Source organism: Ambystoma mexicanum, chromosome 6p (genome assembly GCF_040938575.1).
Source record: "Ambystoma mexicanum isolate Mex_15411 chromosome 6p, UKY_AmexF1_1, whole genome shotgun sequence".
NCBI lineage: Eukaryota > Metazoa > Chordata > Amphibia > Caudata > Ambystomatidae > Ambystoma > Ambystoma mexicanum.
Genome location: NC_090935.1, coordinates 507,988,235 through 508,013,779, shown reverse-complemented (window position 1 = coordinate 508,013,779; position 25,545 = coordinate 507,988,235). Strand labels below are relative to the sequence as shown.

Genomic DNA, 25,545 nt, shown 5'->3' with positions numbered 1-25,545 from the left:
GTCCTTGTCAGATTTCACTCAGTGCATATCATATCTCAGGCACTCGATGCGGTATAGGGACAACACATGGGGTCCCACATAGAGCTCTTCTGCTGTTCCCATATGAAGACGGCGAGGGGGAGGGAGCTATGGAAAATGCATCCACCTGCTCCTCTACATTTTCTTTCTTTTTGGGCTTCTGAGCGCCATATTCTAAGTACAATCAATTGGAAATTCACAAAAATACATTTCTCAGATTCACAATTCTTTATCCCACCAACTGGGCCCACTCACCTACTGATCGTAGCATTATTTTCTTCAAATAAGTTCTTTTCAGTTCCAGGGTTCTTGGCCCACTTGTTACCAAACTCTGCTGTCGGTGCAGGTCCCAGACTTGCAATACTCTGAAGAGCTTGGTTTACTCTCCTGCCAAGTAATTGCCCACTCATGGACTGTCTCTCTTTCTCTCGCAGGGTCCCAGACTCTCTTATTCCTCGTTACTTTAGGTTTTTGCCTTTCACATGGGTGTAGCTCCCAGACATGCAACATCGCGTTTTGTCCACTTGGCTTACTTCCCTGCCAAGCACACAATGCTCCCTTGTTTAGTTATTTTATAATTAGGGTCCCAGACCCTCTTATTCTCGGCTTCTCATGTTGGTGAGGGTGCCAGACTCGCAATCCGTTATCGTATCTGTTTGGTTCGCTCTCCGCCAAACGTATGATTCCTCTTCCTCTATTTTGGTCATTCTTGGGGTCAAAGATCCTCTTATACTGACTTTCATGTGGGCGCATGCCCCAGACTCGGAATCTCATCTCAGGATCCCAGACCCTCTTGTTCCAGCTTCTATTTTCACCCCCTTGCTTCCCCAGACCTCTACTGCCTCTGGGGTAACCCGTGTACCTGTTTGCTTCTTTCTCCAACCAGCTCCTGTGAGAAGCTAGACCACTCACTCTCGTTCACCAGAGTGATCCTCTGACTCTTGGTCATCTTCTACTTCACATTACTTATGTTAAAACCAGATGCAAAATTCGCGGTATTCTTTGGTATTTTAGACTTGTCAAGTATAATAAATTGACTGGCTTTACAGGCTTTACAACAGAACATATTGGCTCTATATACAGAGGGGGCGGAGGATTGGATATTGGAGAAGGGGTTGGGGGTATTGAAGTAGGGGTATTCCGTGTTCTCTGATTGAGGTCACCACAAGCCAATAAGGGGCTTCCTTTTTTCTGGGATCCTCCCCCGGTGCACTGCTCCCAGGGGTACTATTGTGCTGTGGACACACCACCCTGGATCCATGGAAAAGGGCTCCCCCCTAAGGGAGAAGGCATGACATCCTCAGATTCATCACAGAACACAGAAATAAAACAAATTATATAATAAGAGATACAATATGATGCAATACGAGGCAGCTTTATTTTGGTCCAGGGACCATAAAAGCAATAATCACAACAGTTACATAAATACAATTTCATAACATTACAAAAAAGGTAGCAGGCGCCCCTCTCTCGAAAGAACAAGGCATGATAACCTGTTCAGTGGTTATTAACCACATTGAGAGTTCGCAGCCATTGCTTTTTGCTCACTGTACCTTCACAGATGGGAAATATCCATTTGCATATCAGTCTTTGTCCAGCCCACAAGGGCAGTCCAGCACCGAAATGCTATGGCAATTCCTCTCTGAACAAGAGTACCAACAGCAACCCCATACACGTGTTTCAGCCTTGTTGGGCATCATCAGTGAGGTGAAGCTGAGCCTCTCTAAGCACAGTGAGCAGGGAGTCCACGTCTGGTTGCCCCCAGGTAACCCAGGGTGACCAACCCCAAGTTCCTTTCATAAATACAAAAAAAGGTAGCAGGCGCCCCTCTCTCGAAAGAACAAGGCATGATAACCTGTTCAGTGGTTATTAACCACATTGAGAGTTCGCAGCCATTGCTTTTTGCTCACTGTACCTTCACAGATGGGAAATATCCATTTGCATATCAGTCTTTGTCCCGCCCATAAGGGCAGTCCAGCACCGAAATGCTATGGCAATTCCTCTCTGAACAAGAGTACCATCAGCAACCCCATACACGTGTTTCAGCCTTGTTGGGCATCATCAGTGAGGTGAAGCTGAGCCTCTCTAAGCACAGTGAGCATGGAGTCCACGTCTGGTTGCCCCCAGGTAACCTAGGGTGACCAACCCCAAGTTCCTTTCAACAATACAAAAAAGGTAGCAGGCGCCCCTCTCTCGAAAGAACAAGGCATGATAACCTGTTCAGTGGTTATTAACCACATTGAGAGTTCGCAGCCATTGCTTTTTGCTCACTGTACCTTCACAGATGGGAAATATCCATTTGCATATCAGTCTTTGTCCAGCCCACAAGGATTGGTAACCCTAGGTCTCCTGGGGGCAACCAGACGTGGTCTCCCTCTCACTGTGCTTAGAGAGGCATCAGCTTCACCTCACTGATGATCCCCAACAAGGGTGAAACACGTGTATGGGGTTGCTGGTGGTACTCTCGTTCAGGTTGGAATTGCCATTGTATTTCGGTGCTGGACTGCCCCTGGGCAGGACAAAGACTGATATGCAAATGGATCTTTCCCATCTGTGAAAGGCACAGTGAGTAAAAGCAGTGGCTGCGAACTCTCAAGTGGTTAATAACCACTGAACAGGTTATCAGGCCTTGTTCTGTCGAGAGAGGGGCGCCCGCTACCTTTGCAAACACAATTTCATAACATGACTGTACAGAACTGATAAAATCTGAAGAGGAATCAGGACAGAGCTCCCTATAGAGAAGGTAGAAAACTGAAGGAATGAAAAGCCAGAAGAAAGGACAGAGGAAAACAGGAGTGTTCTGAAGGGCGGGCACTCTGAAAGTCACAGGAAGGAAAACAAGAAAGGACCAGTCAAAAGCATCAATGCTTACAGAAAAAGAAGCGATGCATCCGCTTACTGTTCCAGGGCTCCTTATGAGTCAACTGCTTTCGGCTCCGCTGTCTACGCTTGTGTTTACAGAACACCATCTTGTGGGCAGTCTAGACAGTGCACAGTAGATCCGACCAGAGGAGCTGTACACCGCCATCTTGGAAGAAGTAACGCATAGCATGAACAGCATTTCTTCCAACAATGCCAAAGGACCAAGCAGAAGAGAGGCGTTTCCTGACAGTATGCCCCCCTCCTTGGTGTCTGGGGCCCAGGTTTCCAAGGATGCATTCTATGAAATCTCTGCAAGAGTCTAGGTGCATGAACATCAGAATCAAATTTCCAAGATCGATCTGCAGGTCCATAGACTTTCCAGTCAATGCGGTATTGGAGCCTTCCCCTAAAGTAACAAGAATCACAGATCGCTGCTACTTCATACTCTGGGCCTTGTTCAGTATCCACAGGCGGAGGGGGGTTGCAATAAGTTCTCTGAAAACGATCTTGCATATGATCTTTGAGTTGCGAAACATGAAATACAGGATTAATTCTGCTCCAAGAGGAGGGTAGTTTTGAGCGATCGGCACAGGTCCAATTACACAGGAGATCTTAAATGGTCCAAAATATCATGGCGCCAGCTTGGTGGATGTTAAGTGCTTGGGAAGGAACCTGGAGGAAAGCCAAACCATGTCACCCATATTATAAAAAGGTCCAGGTGTCCTTTTCTTGACGGCGTATTTCTTGATTCTGGTTCTTGAGGGCTCCAACGCCAAAAGGGTGGTTCCATGGCCTTTCTTGATATCAGTGATGAGTGAATCGATAGAACTCCTGACTGAACGATGGGTACCGCAACCGGATGAACAACATACAAGCAGTAACACAGACTGACCCCTATCAAGGAATGTAACATGTTATTGTAAGCAAACTCAGCAAATGATAACAGTTCACTCCAATTAACCTGTTTCGCAGAAATAAAACATCGCAGATATTGCTCTAAAGACTGGTTGCCTCTCTGTCTGCCGTTGGTCTGGGGATGGTATCCAGATGATAGAGCTCTTTTGATTCCCAATATCTTGCATAGATGAGTCGAAAATGCAGAAGTATACTGAGAACCTCTATCAGAGATTATTTTAGTAGGGAATTCATGTAAGCGAAAAATGATTTCAAGAAAACACTGTGCCATTCGTGAGCCCATTGGGATTTGAGCTAGTGGAAGAAAATGAGCCATCTTGGTGAGTGTGTCTATAGTTACTATTATAGTGGTAGGATGAGACGAAGGAAGCAATCCACTATAAAGTCAGTTGAAATGCACTGCCAGGGTTGCGTAGGTAAGGCAGGTAGAATCAAAAGGTTGCAGATGAGGAACCTTAACTTGTAGACAAACTGTACAGGCTGAAACATAGTCTTTGACATCCTTACACAGACATGGCAGCTCGTGTAACTCTCGTCCCCTCCACCCTTATCTAAAGACAAGGCTCTGTGCTCGAGACAAATTTTCTCGTGGGTGGAGGGCCAATAATTTATCACCCTTTCCTCGGCTTTCCAATCAGCTACTTTCCCTTAAGTTAGGCCTTATCGATCCTCTCCTCGATGCTCCCTATGTCAAAATATTCTTCCAGGGCTGCCCGAGATGGCCCTTGCGCTGCCTCCTTTAACGGAGCAAACTCCTCTATATTGCCCTAATTGTAATACTGGATTCGGTTCCATTAACTCTTTCTGAATGCATTCAATATCGTGTTCCCTTTGTCTCCTTTTTCGTTTTTTCTCTTCGTCTAATTCTCTTTGTTTTCTCGTCTCCCATCTAACTCCTTCCTCTTCTTGATTTTTCTCCTCCCTTCTTTCGTTCGCTATTCTTCTTCCCTTCGTCTCTGCATCCTTTTATCTCTCAGTTTCTGCGCTTCCTCCTCTTCTCTTTTCCTTTCTTGCCTATCTCATTCTTTGATTGTTCCCTGCCTACTGTCCTACTTTCTTTGCTCCTCTGCCCTTTCTTCCTTTTTTTGATACTCCTCTTGATACATCTGTTCTCGTCTCTGTCTGCTCTTTCTCTTATGTTCATCTTCCTTCAATCCTTTTTCTTGTTCCCTGTCTTTTTGTTATGCTTGATTTATGCTTGATCTAAAATGGCGTGGGTGCGCAATGCATTCTGGGAGCGCTCGGAGCCATGTTGGATATTTACTTCATACCGCAGTGAAACGCTGCACACATTTTGCTGAGTGTTAGATTCACAGTGCTGAGACAAACATGCTTTTCCAAACCTGGTATGCGGTCAAGGCCATTTCTGCTGGGAAAGCCAATGTTGTTATGGCTTGCTACTGCTCTCCGTGGAGCGTGTTTTTAGAGAAGGGAGGCACTGCGCTTCTTGGAGGGAGCTCTCGATTGACCCAGCTGGCAACCGACGGCTGATCCTCAACTGCGCAAGTGCAATTTCCAGAATGTTCGAGAATTAACTCCCCTTTGTGGAGTGTGTATATATGCGGAAGCCCGGAGTTGGTCAGGTGAGACTTCAACCGGAGAAGGACGCTTACGTCCGGCCTTCCTGTGAGCTGTGGTGCTCTCGGCCTGGCTGTTCCCGGGGTCTTCCAGCCGCTTCTGGACGAAATGAGGAATTCTGTTACGCTCACTGTGATGTATTTCTTTTTGGCTTCTTTACTTCTTCTGTGATCTATGTCCATATTATTTTTATGAGTTATTTCCATGTACGCTTTGAATAAATAGCCGTAAAGAGCTGATTATCTTCTAAGAGTGCGTGGCTGTGAGTTATTGTGTCTGTCTGTTTATGGTTCAAAGTATTTGCTCTATACTTGCATTGATGATTTATGGTTGTTGCGTGCACTTTTCGGGGGAGAGCAATACACTTTTCTATCCTGTACATCTTAATCTTCTCTTTACCTGACTTCCTCAATACTTTTCCCATCAAGCTTGAGCAATATTTGTCCACCCATCCTTTCGTTCTGTACAAGCGTTACTCGTCAGCTTTGTCCTTTATCCCTTTCCATTTCTTAATCTCCCATTCTATGTTGTGGTTACATTCGATCATTCACTTTTCTCCTCCTTGTTCTGTAAGACCTTAAAGATCGTTTCCTTTCTTCTAGTCTCTTCTTGAATATCGTCACTGCCATAAGCAGGCAGTTAATATATTGGGTTACTATACCCTGTTGCCGCTTTCAGTTCCTTTAACGGATACAGTCCTACGTCTTCCGTACTATCGCAACTTATTTCTGGTGAGGTTAGGGGAGCAGAAGGCTTGACACCTTCCTCCTTGCTCTGGCTAAGCATCCACTCCTCAGGAGGTGGATCCTCCCGCTCTTCCTGGTACATTTTCCAGAGCTCTAAAATAGCTAACATTTTCTCCAATGTCTTTCCCGTGTACGCAGCGTGCAAGTATGTGGTCATGTGTTGTAATACTGCTTTTGACAGTGATCTCCCATGTGGTCACGGCATTAACATTTTATCTGCTGTGCCTTTTACCCATTCTGCACTGTACTGTTTGCTCTTGGGACTATGTTTTGGCAGTGTCTTACACATGTGCATCAGTGGAGTGACTTCTCCCATTGTGACGAGTCTCAATTGACTGTCAATACTTACCAGTGGTTAAACAAAATAGATTTCAGAAAAATAACAAATATGAGCGCGCTCCAACCTTCGCTGCTCAAAGCCTCTATTTCTCAATTATCTCAATCTAACCTGCGTCGGTGCTGACAATGACCCAAGATAGATAATCACTTTGTAACTTCACACAGTCTATCTTTGTCGTTCTTTGACCCTACTCTTTTTCAATACACAAACAGACAAACTAGTCGACTTTTCACATATTCACCATGGTACTCCTTTTCTCTTAGCCCCTAAAATACCCTGATTGGAGTTTGAATCATTCCCTATCATAGACCTGTCTATGTGCCGCCTAGTTTACCCACTTGGGTTTTGAAATGTCTCGTTGAGTTTAGGAAAATGGGCTCTTCAAAATTGCTCCTTGTTTTATATTTCTAATGGTCCTCGTTATATACTAAACAACCCCCCGTTACTTTTCTACGTTCCCACAAACCTGTCCCCACATTTTGCCATTACCCTTAGTCTACTCACCATTCGCTCTTCTACTCTAGGCCTTCAGTATCGTCTCCCCTCCTCCAATCGACCACCGTCATCTTCAGTCCGCTCAGCGCCTGTGGAAACCAGGAAGGATTTCGTCAAAGAGAGACCCGTCCCACCGTCTCGATTTTCTTGCATGTTTTCTATATCAGCCGCTCTGCACAGGAAACTTTGCGACCTTCCGGCTTGATGGCGGAGGGTGTCTGATTATCCAGAAATCTTGAAACTACTAATCGGTGGATCTTATATAACCATCTTCCCTCTGCCACCAAATGAACCCGTAGGCCTTTTAAGATGAGGTAGCACTCTATGGGATAGATGGGGATGCAGAAGTTACATCAATGATAAGTCCGACTCAGGAAGTTAGCAAATAGCTGTTTTAATAACAATTATTTAAAACAGGGCGTACAACAGACATCAACTGACGTCTCGCAGCATAGATCTCAATGATTTACATAAAAAACATGATTATATAGTAAAAACTCGTCATCACTGACGTCATACTATGTGGCGAAATAAGCAAATTTAAGCAGGATTGTGGTAGGACAACAGGAAACATCTATGCATACTTTCTATGGGGTATGGGATTGTGATTGGGTCACTAAACCCACCCTTAGTGCAAGACATTGTCAGTGTCACAAAACACATGACGTTTCATTGGGTCTTGAACTATAGGGCTCTTTGATATGTTGCCCTCTTTAATTGGTTGGCACACTTGTACCCTTCTGGAATATTCACTCGCTAGCAGCCCGCAAGCTAGTCCCCAGGTGCTGGAGGGTTGGACTTGACCATGCCTCCCCACCCAATTAGCCCATCATCCATCATTATTCAAGCTGTCTGCAATGAGAATAGTCTTTGAACTCAGCCTTGTAAGTTTCACTGCTCCTGCGAATAGAAGGGGGTGTGAGTATACCCTTATCTTCAAGTCTCGGCGTATCATGCCCAATGTTATATCCACCTAGCCCATGTGATAGGGGGCCGTGTTTTGAGCTCCTTCTTTGCATTTAATACTATTAAAGTGAATAAAACTTGGCACCCATTATCTTTCCGTAGCACCTTAACAGGAGCTTGCCTTGCCTCTCACGTCATTGTAGCTTTCCATGGTAGATAACCAGATTTGGCTGCTTCAACCCTTGACAATGGGCCAGACAAGCCTTCTCGATTTTTCCTACATCACCAGCTGTCCTTATTCTACTGTGCCACACTTTCAGCCCTTCTGCTAATGGGATCCCAGTTTTCTAAAACACGATGTGGAACATCAAGATTCTATTCATATATATGTATACATATGTACATTGGCGGCACCGTCTGCAGTCTACTCACTACGTATAGCCAGCCTTCAAGAATACTTAGTCTACTTGCGTTACTGCAGCTGTACAATTATAAAATGGCTTGCATTTTCTTCCATGCTCTTTACATGTGTAATCTCCAATCTGCAGGTAAAGGGTCACTTGATTCTTTACTTTGTCATATCAGATTCTATATGGTCTGTTCACCTTCTCTCTTGGCATCTTTTCTTGGCACGTCATCTTGCTTCATATGACGTCACCAGTCTCCTCTTTCATCCGTCTTTAAACGCTCTTCGGGGATCTCTCTCAAGGGACTGTCAGCTCCTCGTTGATACATAAAGAATGGATTTCTCAATGGATACCTTGCCTCAAAAGCATGTCGTGTTATGGGCATCATTACAGGTGTTGTGCTTGTCACCTTTTCCGGTTCCAAACTTATAGGCAAGATGGGGGTGGGACTTCCGGTAGAGGCTTTTGGCTCCTCCTCTACAAAAGGGATGGCATACCAAAGATACAGGGAACAAGAGCCGAAGGTAGAGAGAAACATGGGAAGCGCCATATCTGTATATCATCTGGAATAGGCGGCGTAAATGTAGACCACGGAGCCCACGAAATTCAGGATGACTCTGATCTGGAGAGATGATGGAATCTCAGCTCATCGTGTGTGAGGCGCAGAAAGCCAGAAAGGATGGATCACAGAGCTCGGTGGTGGCGTCAAGACGGATAACTCGTGATGGGTAGGGCGCCATCTCAACTACACCAACACCACCTCAGGGAGAAAGCAACTTCTGAATCAGATACCCTTATCGTTATCGAGAAGCCGGGAAGGAGACAGGAATAATTGTGAAGCAGACATCACGGAATGCAAAGCAAGAAACAAACCAAAGCAAGAAGATGATTTCAAATACCACAGGCATTGGAGATGTTCCCCTACAACACAGAAGGTAATAGGGAGAAGTGGAATACTGGGAAACCAAAGGGGACTTGTTATAGACTCAGAGAAACTTGTCCCAGTTTCGATAATGAAAGTGTGGAAAGCAAGTGGATAACTTTGTAATGTTGTAATGTAATAAAGGGAAGCACAGAAGATGCAGTGAGTGAGAGGAGTAGATTTGTATTACTGCTACCCTGGGAAAAGCTGAACATCTCCCTACATACAAGAAACAACGAGTTGAACATAAGAGAGAGAGAGGCCATAAGGGTCCCAAGGATAAACTTTATACAAGGAAGAGTACCACAGGAAAAGGTGAAATATAACGATTTGAACATTGAAAGGTCCAATGAAAGAGAGGCTTTACTACATCGCAAGAGCAAGAAAAACCCCAGAAACAAAAGAGGAGAGAAAGACTGCCAATCCTCTAAGGGAATTACATAGATTAATACAAAGGATAACGAGAGACTAGTTACAAATTATATATAGCAGTATATAGAATGGAGAAGAACTCTGAAATAGAAGAACACTTGTGCAACAGACCAGGCACCAGGAGAAGGGAGTCAGTCTCCTGGCCTTAGTTGATTATAATAGTGGTAGGGTGTGAGTAATTTGACCATCGGCACAATGGGTAAACGCTCACCTGGGCTCTTTTGAAGTGTTTAAATGAAATTGAATGATGGTAAATCAACCTCTGAAAAATGTGTGGGGCTAATCCACACACATTTTCCTATGCTCACCGTACGACATAAGCATAGTCTTGTGTACTCTGGGTGGACACAGCCTACAGGCGCAGTCGACCCGTCATATTTAGTTGGAATATGACAGGAGGAGTAGACAATACATCTCCAGAAGGGGGAGGACCAAGCCTGAACCCTGACATGGCCAGTCGCATTAACTAACAAAGGCTCCATGGATTTGCCCTGCTCCATTGATCTAACTTGCAGCTGGTGGCAGTGCTTAACATACTAATAGAATATACTTCAAACAGGCCCAATGGGTCCTGGCTGCAGAGGGAAACAAAGGAGACAGGAAACCTTACATATGTAAATGTGTCAACCTGAAGCCAGCTCCCGCCCTCAGTATAAATTGACAGTGATCTGCCATATCTGTGACTGCATGTTTACAGTAGTTCACCCCACAGGGGGTCCCCATTCATGAGTCAGAGAGTCTGGTCTCTGCGCAGATTCATGGGAGACCTGCTGCTTTAATCAGGAACCACAGAGAGCTGCATTAACCAGAGAGAACCTTTGATCCACAACCAACAGGAAGATGGGTGGGACTATTACATGTGTTCATCCCTTTACCTTTTCTGATGCAAGGCACTCTAGTTATGACCTTACGCATACATGAGATTGTTGGTGGGGACCCAGGATTGGTTCATTAGGTAGGCTTAGCCTACACCAATCCCTGTGTTCCGTTTGGCTTAAAAAGAGAGCAGAGCCCATCTTTTGAAAGATCATCTGAAGGCTTCACTGGAACAGACAGAATAACTCATCATTGGACCCTAGCTGACGGTACAGTCTGCCTTACATTTTCCACAAGTGAAGTAAGGCCAGGACCTTCAAGAGGGATCAACATCCCTCCCCTAAACATCTCCCAGGGAACAGATGGAGATACGAAATCCAGAGCACCCTCTCGCAGCTCCAGAACGGTGCCCAGGCAGCACACACTGTGCCCTGATAGGCTCTGCAGCAAGATTCGTAGGTGGGATGTGCTGGAAGGCCTCTGAACCTGACACCAAGGACAATGCCTGCAACACACTCCCCAGCTTTGTGCCGTCTGCCTTAAAGGACAACACAAGCCCTCTGAACAAGCTAGGAGAAGTGCATCCACAAGCATCTACTGATGTCTGCCTTAGAGGACATTTTCGAGCCAGTTGTGTCCCTCGAGCTGCATTCAACTGCAATGCTGACTGTTGTTAGTTAGAGGCTCTCGCAGGTCCTACCTTTCTTTCCATTAGTTGACCGGTAGTGGGCGTCTCCATTCGAGCCGCCCGCACGCACATTCAGCGTGCAGACGTTCATTCAGCGCCCAACAGCCTGGCTACTCCGGCAATGCGGCGTTCCACACGGGTAGTGCAGCGGTCTCTTGCAGTTCGTGATACGCAATCTGGGATTATCCAAACTACATTAATATCGAGCCTCTCCACCTAAGAGTTTGATTTCCATCCTTGGATATCTAGAATAGTAGGACATTCAAAAACATGCCCGTATTTACCATTCAGTGACATTATTGGTTGTGGATCAATATATTAAAGACAGGAGCACTTACATGTTGCTGACAACATTACAGTGACAACTCATTTGGGGATTCTTTAGTTACCCCATTTAAGCTCCATCTCCCTTGGGGTCCTGACGAATGCAGTGTAATTGATGTTCTGCCGAAACGTCCCATGCATAACCCTGTGTTTTCCAGTTATGCTGTACGGTTAAACAACGTTATCAAGGACGTAGACCTGGGATGTGCTTTTGGTCATGAATAATGATTTTTAAAATGTAAAATAGGTGACATTTGCGAATTGAGGATGTCTGTGATTTATTAGATAGACAGGGCCAGCAAGATAGTTTCTCTGCCAGTGTTTTCCTCTAAATTGATTACTATACCGTGTCACCTAAGTTTTAATTGATTAATTCATAAATTTTTGACGTACACATGCATGCATTTTCTATATTGACATATGTATTCATGTTTGGATTTTTCTACATAATTATAAATAGACCCAAATGGTCTTTTTTAAGCTTCTAACCGTAGGACCAATGGCCTACGTAATAAATTATGAAACTTTTAGTATATAAATACTACCCACTGTCTGTATTGTTCTTTGAGGTGATTTAATAACCCATGGAATAGGGCCCAGATGTAGCAAAAACTGGGTCATTGAACTATTTGATAAATGGTTCATCTGGGGAACCCCCCCTATGTGTGCTAGTTTTGCTACTCATTCGTCCCCTTGATGCCCTTGAGTACTTATCCCTTATGTGGTAAGACTGTTGTTATACTGCAGTTGCTTAAAGCCATCTAAGATGTCCCGGCTATTGCTTCCGAACCACAGACCAGCACTCAGACGATTCCTGACCCTGAGCTGCTGTGTAGGCCAGCCGGCAGATGTCCTTCCAGATTTGCTTGATGTACATATTTCTGCCAGATACCTGCATCTGTCTCGCATCTTGAACTCTGTCACAGAAGCTGCAAAGTGCCCTGAAATATTTCAACTGTCGAGCACCAAGAACACCTACAAGCACAAGGTACATTGTGGTTCTGTCCCCCTGGTACTTCTCTGAAGGCCCGTAGAGCCCTTTTACGACCCATTTCTCCCTATTCGCTGAAGCCAAGTATTCTTGTACTGTTGCGATTATTTACCATACCGACTACCTTACTGTCAGTAACCAGAGTTCATCCCTTTTCCTTCTTTGAAACTGTCTGTCCTTTGCATTCCTTTACAGGGTGGGTTTCATTTCACAGTGTTGCTAGGCATGTCTGTTGTGATATTAATAAAGTAGATATTGTTATACAACCTTGAATGGACAGTCCCTTTTATCATTGGGTAATAATTGTATTTTCGCTGTGTTTCAACTAACCAACGATCCACGACCTTATGGAGATAAGCCTGCCGTTCCGTCCACATTACCAAAATTGGACAAGGAGGTCTAAAATTTGCTTGTGCTTCCAATCTGTTTGGAACCCTTCTGGTGTACTAGAGGTGTGGGGCTGATTGATGGTTTAGAAACCAATATTTACCACTGGTAGCCCGAAAGTTGATTGGTCACATAGGGTCAGTTAGGTTTGTTTTGGAAAGCAGACTGATTCCTTTGGACATTTATTCACGACCGTAGTGCACCTTAGTAATGTAAGTAGGGAACATCCCATAGCAGTAGGAAAAGATAGGCCTTATTTTATTGTTTAATAAATGTATGATAAAAAAAAATGTCCTTAGAGTGTCTGTGTCGTCGTTCTGACCCACCGCATTGTCCACATCTTTACGCTAGATCCTTGTCGTCTGCTTTATATTCCCATATGGTTTTTACTTCTTCGAGAGTTTCGGAGCTCGCACACAGTCTCCCAGACAGTGTCTGTGGGTGACACACTGTGCACTGCTTCTTTGGGCACCGCGCTAACGAGACTTCCTCCCAAGTAAGAACTGTCGCCTCTGCTCGTCCCATGCGCTGCAATCTCTGAATTATATCTGCAGTTAGGGGATGACTGAGGCTTTCTTGATTTACTTTGTAGCATTGGAACCAGTGGACTATGTACTATGCTACAGTTCAAGCATGCGTTTACTATTACATGCCTTGTTTCAATTAAATCCTTATACCTTCTGTTTCAAGTTTACTCGCAAGTATGTATTGGGTTTATAATTTACTTAGAGTCCTGTTCACTTTCGACTTAATATTCATTATGGCTGGTGTTTTGTAGTTTTTCTCTCAGCCCTCATCCGTTTGTCCATTTTGTGAGTACCTTTGGTGGTTGTGCACTGCAGGTGGCGAAAATGTGCAGCATTGATTGCAACACCGTGGTGCCTGCAGTTCAGTATTAAATTGGTTGGCTTTTGAAGGACTGAGAGTATGCATATGATTGAACACATTAGATGCATGTGACATTAGTAAGCCAGTGCAGACTAGATTGCCTTTAATTTAAGTGGAGTTTTCCTTTTCTTTTGTAAAGTTATGTTGCACCCTGACGAAGAGGTGCGTAAAATCTGCTGTACCGGTCGGTGATTCTTGTGTAATCCTTGAGAACATATCTTTAAAAAAAACGTCCCCTGCACCTCTCCGGCAGAGATGGCATCGAAGCCTTGTGTAATGGAGAGATACATTGAAAAACCTTTCCAATGGTACATGGTTTCATTCATCAACCAGTTCAAAATCTGTACTTATTCTTGAGAGCACATTCTCTGATTGTGTGTATTTGTTTCTACCAAAATGCCTGTTCACTTTGATGTGTTTTTTTATTCTGTGCAAAATGCTTCCCTGATTTATGTATCTTATATTTTATTTAAAAATGTATTTCTGTGTTCTGCAATGTTGTTATGTACATCGGTTTTGTGAACACAAAACAATTGTCTGTCTACAGTGTTATTTTGGTTATTCCCTTCTAGGACTTTAGGTTTATATTTCTGCTATTCCGTGTATATTATTATTAATTTGTTCTAATATTTATTACTATTGTATAGTTTTCTAGAACCGTGTGCTTTACATTTTTCCCATAGACACTATACTTCAGTGTATGCCTCCACTCCATTTGTACCACACTCCTCACTAGACTATGTGTTGTAGTTTTGGCTTCATCCGCCGCCCCACGTGCACCACACTCCACCCCCAGAGTATGTACTTTAGTTTCGGCTTCAATCACGGTCCAACATGCACTAGACTCCTCGCCCAGCGTATGTGCGCTGTAGTTTTGGCTTCATCCGCCGCCCCCCGTGAATCACACTCCTCCCCCAGAGTATGTGCTGTAGTTCTGGCTTCATTCACTGCTCCACGTGAATCACACTCCTCCCCCAGAGTATGTGCTGTAGTTCTGGCTTCATTCACTGCTCCACGTGAATCACACTCCTCCCCCAGAGTATGTGCTGTAGTTCTGGCTTCATTCACTGCTCCACGTGAATCACACTCCTCCCCCAGAGTATGTGCTGTGGTTCTGGCTTCATTCACTGCTCCACGTGCACCACACTCCTTCCCAGAGTGTGTGCTGTAGTTCTGGCTTCAATTACTGCCCCACATGCACCACACTGCTCCACAGAGTATACACTGTAGTTGTGACTTTATTCATTGCCCCACATGCACCGTATTCGCATTTCTTTGCAGTGTAGGGTCTCTCTTTAGATTGTGTGCCTCCTATGTAGGCTTAGCCCAACCCAGAGGCTATTCCTCATTGGGTTTATACAGTGTGCACGGCTTCACAGTCGGGAACCGCAAGGAGTTCAGCGCTCTGCAGACAACCAGCAGTGGCAATGATAGGAGAGCGAAGCACGTCGCTGATCGTCAGTTTGAGAACGCCGCCCACTTCAGAGTTGGGCTGCTGCCTGAACACTGTGCCTCCTATGCAGTCTCAGTATTGCCGTAATGTCAATATGCGTGAAGGGAACCCCTGCACCCCTGGGAAATCCAATGCCACAGAGGCAACCTACAGCGCAGGTGAGGGGAGTGTAATCAACCAGTCCGGACGTGCCACAGCCCCCATACGTCCAGGATACCAAGTCTCATGTCCGACACATACAGGGGAGAGAGCACTCACTATTTTCAGCAGCATGATGAGCGTGTTATCAAGCCCCCAGGCAGCCGTGCAGGAAGGGATGCGACTGCAGGCCCCAAAGGCCTGCCACAGCAGTCACGGTAGTTAGGAGTTTCCCAGTGGCGATGTTCTGTGCGCTTTCAGTCTCTGGCGGAGTATGCACTGCAGTTTTGGCTTTTTTCACTGCCGGCACATTTAGGAGTCATTGGCCAATTCATTGTCTGGAGGGCCTTACAATGGCTAGATGTTATCCTCATTGACTAGCTGTTCTGAGACTCTGAAGCACTGACCATGAGGGTTGTTGTCTCAGGAGGATAGCTCAGGGACAACGTGCTCACCTGGGAAGCAAGACGACACAGAGCAACACAGGTTTTTATTAAGCAAGGACGACCAGACGTCCTGGTTTTCCCGGGACTGTCCCAGTATTTTGCCCTTGGTCCCGAGACTTTGTTGAGTTTTCAAACCTTGTCACGGGTTTTGGGAATCGCTGGCTTTGCCGCTGACCCTCGAACAAATGCTGAAATCGGGCAGATGGAGGGCATGAAACGCTTCCGTTTGATGCCCTCCCCCTTCCTCCATGACTTTTCTCCTCCAATGAGAGCTTGAGTAGAGCGCCATGTCTGCACCACCTGTGAGCTTTTCCTTGAGCCCACAGACAAACAAGGCGCACCCCCTGGAAATGTATGTGTAACGGCCTCACAAACAACATATACAGAAATAGGATGTTGTATTTGGAGGTGGGGAAGAGCAGAGGTCCCGCCACAGAACTGGAACGGGAACTCACTAGGAGGCAGCTTGAGGTTCTCCAGGACATATATACACATGGTGGAATAAGGTGCAGTAATGTGTCTCGTGGTCTCCTGAGTAAAGACCCCAGGGTCGACAGTAGTGTGCTACTTGCATGTACTTTGTGTAAAAAACCGGGCCGGGCCACCGACATAGAAGTAGGATTGCAATTTCATTGTAATCCTATGTGGCGAAACTGTAGTCCTACTTCTATGTCAGTGGCCCATCCGGTTTTTTATTTTAAAAATCTGGTCACCCTATATTAAGCGTGCTATAAATAACCAATTCTAATTATAATTGTTCCCTCCTACATGCAAGGCAACCGTGACTTTTGGAGAAAGGATCGACCATTTTGAGCCAGTTGGTACTATTCTGGGAGAACGTCATCGGCACCACCAGCATGCTTTACTATGGTTTTTAGATACTTTGTTTCGAACCGTTTTCGTTTAGTGAAGTGTATTTTTAGTAAGCAGCCACTTTCTAGTGGAGGAATCAGCAGATGTGGAACATAATGTAGGTCTGGCGCTGGTTCATCTCTGCTCATCTTTTGTGATACAGATAATTTTTGGATGTGTAATGAACATGTTCATTTTTTGGAAACAGCAAATATTATACCCATTATAAATAACCTGTAAGCTTATGTCAATCAGTGGCTAAACATGTCATCTGGTTTGTGTGTGTAAGCCTTGAAAGTTAGTAAAACCCTCAGCAAGTTTGCAGAGATCTCAAGTTGATATAATTAACCCTTCTTGGCTTTCAGGCTTAAACCATACTATCTTCCAGTACTCCTGGACCTGCCTTTTCAGTAGGTACAGGAATGCATAAGGTCAGCCACTAAAAGGCAAGCACTCCCAGAGCATGGCTTAGGCTCTCTGTTTCGGCATATGTTCAAGAAGCAAGACTTCAAAGTATAAAGTAGTTATGTTCAATATCAAAAGTTGGAAGTGTGTAATCTGCATTACTACCCAGCGAGAGTCAAGCAGAATGCAACATGCATCCTGATTGGCTCTCGCAGGGTCGTTACCCGGCCGAGAATCCCTCAATTCTCGGCCAGGATTCCAACCTCCTTGTCCACGCGGGGGGCGTGGCAGCCCCTCAGCCAATCAGGAAGCTCAAAGCGGGACCATCCCCGCTCCGAGCCTCCCCACGGCTGAAAGGCTGCCTTCGCCCCCCACCGTGGACTCAGTTGAGGGGTTTTTTTTCTTTCCCTCCCCTTTCCTCCCACCTCCCTGCTCTCCCCAACCCACTTACCTTCTTGCCACTTTGTCCCCGGTGGGGGACGATGGCAGCCTTCAGCCGTGTGGAGACTCAGAGCAGGGTCATCCCCGCTCCGCGCCTCCACATGGCTGGAGGCTTGCATTGTCCCCTGCCATGGACGCAGGTACATTTTTTCTTTTTTCTTCTTTTTTTCCCTTCCCTCCCAACCCCACTTAACTTCTCTTTTTTTTTCGGGAGCAGACGCGCTGGAAACACTTCTGTTCCCAGCGCGTCCGCCGTCCGCTTCCGATGGCCACCATGGAAAGGGAAAACGGACTCCGTTTTCCATTTCCCAGCGGCCATTTCCTTGGTTATTTTTTTTTCTGTCCCGAAACGCATTTCGGGACAGAATAAAATGCTTTTTGTGCCCTGGTCACGCAGATATTGAGGCCCGGGGTACTAATAAAGAAATATCACCCACGCGGCAGGGGCATTATCCGAGTCGGTAATGCCCCCGTCACTCTGGTCATATTGCTTTATTAGTGCCTTCAGTGGGCCTTGCAGGCGTTCATATTCCAGTTAGCATATGGATCACTGTTGCGTGGCATAGGAGACTGCATTTACTTCTTCAAATGAAGTGGGTTCATTTTATGGGGCGAGACATAGATAGCTGAAGATCTCTAAAGATCTTTGTTCAACCTGCATGCACGTGTTTGAATGCTTCCAGATCCATCGCTGTCTCTCTTCCTCATGCAGCAGATAAAACCTAGTACCATCTAGTTAGGCGGTAGTATATTGACAACGCTGTGATGCTACTGGTACTCTCTAAGATGCAGAGAAGTTTGCTCCTTGTGCCGGGTAACCCCGAGATTCAAGTGGTGTTCTCAAAGTGCGGTGCCTAACCCCAACCACCTGGCCTTTAGATATGTATGCCTTCCCATTTGTAGAACCTGGAACACCCAGGCATGTTCCCATAGTGTATCCCAACATGCTGCTTAGTTCACTGCTTCTAGGTTACAGGCCTAGTCCTGAAATGGCCTCCAGTGCTTTTGGAGACTTTGGCGAGAGGATTGACATGACTTTAGCAGACACCAGACACACAAGATAGTCTATTGCACACACACACACGCGCACACGCACGCACGCACACACTGCAGCAGTGAACCATGATGGTGTGCACCTGGGTGAAAATGTGCTGCATTGATTGCAACACCGTGGTGCCTGCAGTTCGCCGTGTATCCCGGATATACAATCATGTTCTATTTCTACCACAGACATGCACCTGCACTAAAAATAGAAATTACGTCTATTTACATTTGCACCCCTGATTTAGATGTCACATGTAAACGAAATAACTGAACCACTCATGCAAAGTATGAGTGTTTCTATTTGGGAAGGATCAGCGTAGGCACAAGTTTCGAAAGCTCCTACCATCTTCATGTTTCCCCCTGGTCTGCAGCAGAGACCAGGCAAAGGGGAAAACATTGGTGCAGAATGCCAAACTCCTCTGTCGGCAGGGTTTGGTGGACTGTGGGAGTTGGGGAGGGAAGCGCGGGCTCCTACTTGGATGTGAGGAGTTTAGGGAGTGCAGAATTTTTCTTTTTTACAATATGGCCTGACTACAGGTTTCCCTTTATTTTCAGTCAATCTTTGCATTTGCAATGAAAAGTGTAGGCAACAGAAACGTGTGTGCAAAACAATGTGTGTTCAAAGTTTTAGCAGTTTACATTTGGGTAGAAGGTGTTCTCATATACAACATCCACAAATTGTCACTCAGTCCCATGAACCAAACGAACTTCCGACCAAGGGAAAAAAAATCACCTCACGGTTGCTTATCCAGTCAAATGATTGTTAACCAACTCACAGTGCAGTTGAACACAACCCTCTGCAGAGACTAACACTTAGCAGTACTGCAGGTGTTTGTAGTGACCTATAAGGCAACAAACACGTCACTCATTTACATGCGAGCAGGAATGTTCTACCCGCGCCCGAATATTAATATAAACGCGTGTTCGGTGCCCTGCCCCGCGTGCTTGGTAGTGCGTTGAATCTTCGCAATGCGCGGTTATTCTCTGAAGCCTTCTGACCTACATTCCTCTGCGGTACACACTATGCCAAATCCTCTGACGGTCACTATAAATAGAGGCCTGATACACATCGGACACCCTGTTCAGCAGGTAAACAAGCCGAGGCCAGTTCAGCATGTACCGGCGGGCAGAAGGAAAGCCGTGCCCACGTGGCTCCTGAAAGTGGACCCGCGCACGCGCACTGCCGCCATTGGACGGCGTGGGCCTTTGCAGGATACACCTCACAAGCAGGATGTGTGAGGAGAATCCTTCTTCCACAGCGCCTTTCAATGATAACAGGCGTGCTGCCAAACAGCTCGCTGGAGGCATTTCCCGTTACAAGACGACTAGACGAGCTCTCTACCAATCTGTGCCAGGACCGTGGGTCAGGTTACACTCCCTGCACCCAGCCGAGCGGTTGCGCACTAGAGCTGGGCAACCTTTCATCAGCTGGATTATTGCTATCACCCGTTCAGTCGCCAACCAGTGGACAACCGCCATTCCATCGCGCGACCAGTGCAATAGGAACACTACGCACCAGTAGGTCGGTGTAAACATAACTGGCAGCAATGACATCAATCTTATCTGGTCGAGTGACTTTTGGAAATATTCTCAAGTCAAAAGTACCTGACTGAGTTTGTTGTGAGGAGGTGAAGGAAACTGGTGGAAAGCAACCCCGGGGAAAAGACTCTGAGAATGTGATAAGAGAACTGAATGCTGGCAGCTGTGTTTTTACCACTTGGCAGCAGTGGCACTGTGGCACTGACTAAATGAAAAAGAACCAACAAAACCGATTTCTGGGATTTGTAGTTCCAACACTACGCAGTAGCAGCACAGCAGGACTGACAAGCCATGAGAGAAGCAAGGGAATTGCATGCTGGAAGTTGTGGTTGTAAAATTCCACAGTAATAGAGCAGTGGTGCTGAGATAATATATTTGTATTTATTGAAATGTATATAGCGCATTCGCCAAAGTGCTGAACATACAGAGAGACCCGGTACAAACAAGACATGAATGATAGCGATTGGCAATAGAATATTACACGTGAAGCATTAGGAGCAGACAGGCGGGATAGAAGATAAGCTTTGAACCGAGTACGAACGATATAATAGGCAGAGAGGAACGGATGGTAAGAGGGAGAGCATTCCAGTGATAGGGGGCAAGTAAGGAAAAAGAGCAAATATGAGTCGGTGCACAGGGAGGTTTAGGTACAACAAGATTAGAGGTGGTCTCTGAGTGAAGAGGACAAGAGAGGCTGTGAAGGGAGACCAGAGATGAGAGATTAGAAGGAGCAAGACCCTGGAAACATGTTAAGCCGCTTCTCCAAGCAGCGAGTTGGTGGTAGATCTCTTTCCTCGGCTGGGGATTCCCTCTGGAACAGCCTCCCTGCCTCCCTGAAACTTGAGAACCATCTCCGGTTCCGGAAGCACCTCAAGTCCTTCCTCTTTGCTTCTGCTTTCTCTCCTCCTCTCCCCTGCTGAACTCTTGGTTGAAAATGTACTGATCACCTGGCCACTCTCTGGTCTCGGGCCCAGGTCCCCTCCCCCACCAGTTACACACCTGCACTGCCTCCCTGGCTACCCTCGTGCTTTGGGATTGTTTCTGTATCCCTACAGTCTCCCACAAGCACTTGACACCTGTTGTCTGCACTTACCCTTACACTTGCCACCAGCTGGCCCTACTTCTCTTATTGCTTTATTCTATTACCCCTTGTACTGCGCAGTCCCCACCCCCTCCCACTCCTCACTTTTCCTCTTCCCCCTTCCAATGCACTTGTGTGATATGAATGACACCTGGCCTAGAAAGATAGCTGTCTCTGTCTTCCCTCTGTTCCCCCTCCCTTGCTCCATCGCAACTTGAAACACTTGTGTATAGGTGCGTTATAAATGCCATATAATATCCTATCAAGACAATAGAGAGAAAGTGAAACAGAATATGTGATTTGAATGGTAAAATGGAAACGGATAGTAGCAACAAGGAAATTAACGCATGAGGGGGAAGTCAGAAGAGAAGACAAATGGCGGAGATATAGATGGAATGAAGGGGGTGTGGATTGAGGCGAAACTCAGAAAAGCCAATCAACAGAGCTGAACAATAATGGAGCCTGGAGAAAACTAAGGCAGAAATAAGGGGTTTCGAGGCATGAAAAGATAGAAATGAATGAGCTTGATGGAGATTAAAGATAAGGAACAGAAAATGCATGTGGTAAGCGAAATGTGCGGGGGAAAGGAAAGAGAAGACTCAAAGAGAATGGTGAGATTACGGGCAGAAGAAGAGAAAGAGAGTTGAAAAAGTGGAAAAGAGAGGAAAGAGGAGAGGAACAGGTAGGAAAGTACCTCTATTTTGGAAAGATTAATGTGTAGGAAATGCAACGACATCCAAGATTGGATGGAGGAAAGACCATCAGAGACTTAGGAATTAAGGATATCAGTACATTCTGAAGAACGTTTGAGTCATCATTGTAAACGTGACAGGGTAGATAGATAGATGAAATCAGTGAGGAAAGGTGAATAGCATTGAGGGAAAAGAGGAGTGGACTGAGGACTATACTGGGGGTACCAGAAAGAAGAGGTGTGGGGTATGAAAACGAATCAAAATAACTGCATACTTGGAGTTGTTAAGGATTTCAATCCGGTGCACACACCTTAGTCTCAGCCCAGTATGCAGCACACAATTGAAATGCTTACGTTAGATTAGATTCAATATTGAGGTGGTACACCACTCATATCACACACCCTTTTCAAATACCCCGGGTCACATTGAACCAGGCTGGTTGATAAAATATTATATTTATTTTTTCGTTTGAAATTAAAAGAAGTCAAATAGGAAGGTAGGCAATGCACTTAATTCAACCCTTTAGCAACACAGATAGAAAACACTAGGGAATAGAAACACTTTTGGATTTTCGGAAAGATAGCACTCAAGTTAGGATTTCCCTCTGCGAAATTCCCTCAACCCACAAATCATCACTTTTAAGTGGATGAACAGAATCGGCAGGTAATCAGGAATGGCAGACAAACAGAATTTAAATCTGACCTTCCCTCTCCAAACAAGAGAGAAAAATGGATTTCAAACCCTGGCAATGCTAAACTGACACTCGGAAATGGATGAATAAATGAATGGGTATAACTCTTGAAACAAAAACAATTCTCTACTGGAGCAACACTGGAAAGATACTAGCAATCACAAGGAATTGATTGAGCAAAAGCATACAATTCGAAATTAAATTGAAGATTTAAAACAGTTTAAAATCAAAATGACACGTTGGAAATTTAACACACTTTTGAAGAAATCAGTTTTGAGAAGACAGTTTTACTCTACCCTAGAGCATTCAGGCTAGTCTACCAGATTGAGACACAGTAAGCTCCGGGGTTGACTCGCAAGTTCAACCCTAGCACCTCCGCGCCTACCCTGGCAGACCCAGTCCGATCACTTCAAACATGATTAATAGCTTAGGATTTTACAAGACAAAATTATTAAAGATGTTGTCGTTAGCACAAGAAATCAAAGCAAGGTTTCAAGAAGGATGTTTGACAATATTACAAGTTATCAGGATAAGTATAGGATGACTTAGAGATTGGGATGGAACAAAGCAAGGCAAGGTATACTATGGTTTCTATGGTTCCGATTTATACTCTCAGTCCACTTAAGTTAGGATTTTGGATAGTCAGTGCTCGGTCACCACACGGATCTGGTCTAACAAAGGACAGCCGGACAAAATCAGCAGGACAGGAACAGCTGGGCATGGACCGGTTACCGGGTAGCACTTTTGGTTACTGGATAAGATAGGGCATCAGGATAGCAGGATGGCAGCAGCATGCAGTGAGTGGCAAGCCATGTTAATTCAGGTTGCTGTCACAATCTGGAGAATGACTTGAAGTCACCGTAAGGGTATTGTCCGAATGCTTCACTTTCCCACCCGAGGCACCACTCTCCTCACCTGAGTCTTCAGGGTCTGAGGCTCCGACGCCGTGTCTGTGGGCAAGGTAATCCTTTTTACTCTTCGTTGTGAATGCTCTGACACGGAATGAAGCCGTGGTGGAACTCTGTATTGGTTACCACCTTGGCTCCGTTCCCGTATGCAGGCAGGTAAGGGGAAAAAGCCCAAAGGCGGAAAAAACCCCTGAGTTGTAGTCGTGGATTGCGATGAGAGATGTAGCTGTCGCTGTAGTGGTAGTGAAATTCAATTGCCTCGGGATCCTTTAGGTAAACCAATCGTAGATCCTTCCGGAGAGGAAATGACAAGGAAGGAAAGAACACTGGCAAGTAGCCGGTAAGCGTCAAAACGCAGCAGCAGAGGGAAACCGGCGGAGGAGAGGAGCCGCCAGGGAGACGGGAAGGAAGGAGAAAAGAAGGGAGAGAAATCCCCAGAAGGGGGAACAATAGCGAGCGAGAGAAAAGCACTGGAAGCGTCTCACCGTGAAAACGAAAGGAGACGGTTGCAACGCAAGGAATCATGGGAAGCAGGAAGTAAATAGGCGAGACGAAGAACAGAGGAAAAAACACTAGACCGTAAACAGAGAAACGTGAAAAAAACGTGGTGGCAGTGTTAATGGCGGCGAAGCCGTACCAACGGCATCCATCGCCAACCAAGAGGGTTCATGACAGTTGCTTCCCAAAACACCACAGTGTTTCCCTTGGTTATTGGGATTATTTTAGAATTGAGGCCCAGCAGAAACAGGATCAGCAATGATTGTCCTTGTGGTTGGTATCTGGAGTTTAGATGGATAAATGCAAAATGAAGACAGGAACAGACAGGAACAGGATGTCGGCATAGGAAATCAGGAATCAGTGTCTGTGTGTGTGTGTCAGGGACCCTTATTTATAATGCCAAAAGACATAATCAAGTTAGAGGCTGGACAGGGTTAACTACTCCCCCCCCCTAAGCTACTTGGATTTGGCAGGGGAGCTAGTCTCTGCCTTGCTCTCAGTTGGTTGGATTTCTTAGGGGATGAAGTCAGGTTTATGAGGTGAGGTTTACAATGTCCCAACACTCCCACATTTACTTTACTGAAAATCTGATTTTGCCAAAAACATACATTTATACACTTGCAATCTCTTGGCAAATTATACCCACAGGTTACATGTGATGTGCAGCACAGATTAGGCCAAACCTCCAGTCTGCGTGATCTTGTTTCGCCTTTCTGATACATTTTGGTGGTTTTACACATTAAAGATTTGGCCTAAAATTCCACAATTTTATGCACAAATGCAAATTGTCCCCAGGGATGTATGTACAAAATCTTATGCCACATTAATACTTTCCTATCTGTCATATTTCGTAACTTCTTTTCCCCATGCAGCAATGAGTTCTGCCAAGTTTTAAAAGATGGCCCACAAAATTAGATTTAACACTGAAACCTTTAAATTTCTGCTAATTCTTGCTACAGCAATAAAAAGAAAGAGTCTTTAAAGTTTCTTTATAATATAGTCACAATATAGTCTCTGTAACCAAAAGGCAGTCCCGTTGTTACTTGGTCATGTTTTTTTTTTCTTCCTTCAACTGCAAGCAGATGTCATTTCCTTCCAGGCAAGGAGATTTCCTGTCTTAATTGAAGCTTTTATGGTCCCTTCACACTTGACAGGTGAGTGTCATAGGACTGCTATTGTCCCATCCTGGAGCACAGTCGAATGTCTTATGAGCATGTGAAATTTCATTGTCCTATCCCTTTCAAAGTTTTTCAAGCTGGCACTTCACACCTACGTGTCCTGGATTTAGGGTGTAGCTCCCTTCCTTGGAGGAGTTTCATGGCCGGCAACTGGAATAATAGGTTTTTCTGAGAGCTTGCAACTCCAGCCTATGTGTTTTAAAATGTTTAATTTCTTACTTTGGGTCTTGAATTAAGCAAACCTATGACAGAAGATATCCGATTAGTATATTATCACCACTAACATAATTCCTTTACATTGCTAATTATGCAGGCTTTTTCATCAACAATTGAGTTTTAAACAGGTCATTTTTTCTCTTCAGTCAGCACAGCCCATTTTTCCACATGTGTTAAAAACTGCTATCATTTCTTTCTTTAATTCGGCTTTCAGCTCCTCAGATTGCCACTGTCTTGGCAGCTGTAGT

The 25,545-nt window shown here is 45.2% G+C and overlaps 1 protein-coding gene across 2 annotated transcripts in view; it reads left to right on the top strand.

Moving 5' to 3' along the window:
• PDE4D (phosphodiesterase 4D) overlaps positions 1–25,545 on the top strand; it is a 1,909,329-nt gene that overhangs the window by 853,567 nt on the left and 1,030,217 nt on the right. The gene's annotated exons all lie outside the window — the stretch shown is intronic.